Source organism: Pseudomyrmex gracilis, unplaced genomic scaffold (assembly GCF_002006095.1).
Source record: "Pseudomyrmex gracilis isolate BER0280 unplaced genomic scaffold, ASM200609v1 scaffold_0, whole genome shotgun sequence".
NCBI lineage: Eukaryota > Metazoa > Arthropoda > Insecta > Hymenoptera > Formicidae > Pseudomyrmex > Pseudomyrmex gracilis.
Window position 1 is genome coordinate 2,300,241 of NW_018020584.1, and position 2,204 is coordinate 2,302,444.

Below are 2,204 nucleotides of genomic sequence, written 5' to 3' on the forward strand. Positions count from 1 at the left end.
GATCCGATCGATATAATGCTTTCTGGCTGTTTCTGGAATACTGCCTCGTGCGATAAAATCGTCTGCGGTCGGGATGCCGCGATGACAGACCCGCTCGAAAAACCGCGCTCAGGATCGAGGTCAGAAACAGCGCCGCGTTGTCGGAAACAACGCGGAATGATCTGGTCTATCTGGAGAGGTGTCAATTGTCCGGTTTGATATCTAAATGCAGACTGCTCGAAACGAGCGTAATTTTTCTTCGACGGTCGAGAAACTTGAATCATCAAAATGAATAACACCAAAGAAAAAGTGCATGCAGGTGGCGAAAAGCTGACGGTACGTGTGTGTGTGTGTGTGTGGAAAGAAAAATAAATTTCAAAAGTCAAATAAATCGTGAAGACGGATGGTTTGCGTTAGTGTAACTTTAGACGTTCAGAGCATACATATTTCCTCAAGTGACCGAACAATGACGGGAAAAAATTTGACTTTGTGTAGCTTTTTTCTTTTTTTCTATTTTTAAACAGAGTATTTCTGACATTGATAATTTATTTGCACGCGTAATTTATTTGGCGCGTTTTGTCTAATAAATCTTGTTTAATACAATTTTTTTTATCGAGTGAGCAACCGAAAGGGACTACGTCTCGTAGTTTTTAGAAGACGGTATTATGTTCAAGGTTATTATGCCCGTCGCATCTGACCGGAAATACTTCAGCTGCTTGGTCTCGACCCCAACGCCATTCCGTGAGAACAATCGATACAACATAGTCATGTGTGTGCGTGCGAGCCAATTTTACTAAATACATAATTTCTCGTGAAAATTGCACAGGAAAACATACCAGTGTTCATTAATAAACTTACATATTCAGGAGCAGAAACGCAGCTATTACAATATTGCTATTTTAATGTATAAATTTATTTGCACTAATACTGAGATTAAATATTATAACTTTAAATGATATGCAATATTATAAAAATATTTATAATAATATGACTATATTATTTTAAAGGGAAAGTAATGTAACGTCTAAAGCTAAAACTCAAAACCGCAGGACTCCATTAGACAAAGTCTCTCTTCATTGGCGATCGATCGGCAAAGCTCATTTCCTTATTCCCGTCAAAAACGCCTAACTCTGGTTACACAAAATTAAGGCGATCGCGCAGATGTATGAGTCTATGATCGGAAGTATTTCGGGATGATCAAGTTTCTTTCATCGAAATCTCAAATCGAATGCGCACAGAATCTCTTTTTTTTTTACGACGTAATGAAGTCCTTTATGGTAAGCGGATTTATTCCGTGACATCATGCAAACTTTATTCCGTCATACGGTGGATCGCGGAAGATTGAAAATGTTGTCGCGTTTCAGCGGGAAATAATTTGTCGTGGGCCGCACGACGCGACGCGGCGTGGCGGCACCGTTTCCGTGCTTTACGAGAAGAAATAAAAGTCTCCGCGCTCGACGACGCGGAGGCTGCTGTTAGATCGATAAAATGAATAGAAACCGAATCTCTTTCTTTTTCGCGCGATGACGGACGTGAGAACGAATAAGGCGAAACGACGAGGTGATGCATAAATCGATCGATCTTGAAAACTCGACGTAACGCGCCGCGTGTACTACAAAAATATATACCGTCTTTAAAAAAGAGACGCAACACGACGCGCAAAGATTATTAATGTAACTATCGAAAATACATTAAGTACAATAATATTAACTCGACCTTTCCAGGTCGATTGCTTAGAACCATGATTTTCATTACCCTAATTACTTAATGTACGTTTGAATGTTTTGTTGATATCTCGTTACAGAGAGAACTCGACGCGCGCGTTGTATTTTCTATTTGTCACAATTTTTCTTTTATTTTCTGATTAAAACAAATTTCGTTTTCTGTACTCCGACACAAATTTATGTAATATACTTTGCGATGCATTCCATATACAAGCGCGTTCGAGTGCGCGAGCGCGCGCTGTTGCATGTGAAAATATCATGCAACATTTCACAGTGCGCGACGAAGCCGCGACACTCTCGACATTGAGCGTGACCGAATATCACGCGGGATATCGCGCGCGGATTTCCGTCTCTTCGTCGAACTTTTTTTCGCATTTTTGTTCTCGTCACCTCTCGACCTCTGCGTATACACAGTAAAAAAAAAAATGTTAATTTTAACATTTTTTGCATGTCCCAGGAGGTCCACTCTAAATTGTAAGTTAAAACAACTTATTCGTTGTG

At 40.0% G+C, this 2,204-nt stretch overlaps 1 protein-coding gene across 1 annotated transcript in view; it reads right to left on the reverse strand.

Moving 5' to 3' along the window:
* Nucleotides 1-2,204, reverse strand: part of LOC109864129 (dual specificity tyrosine-phosphorylation-regulated kinase 2-like) — a 40,168-nt gene that overhangs the window by 7,817 nt on the left and 30,147 nt on the right. The window lies entirely within an intron of this gene.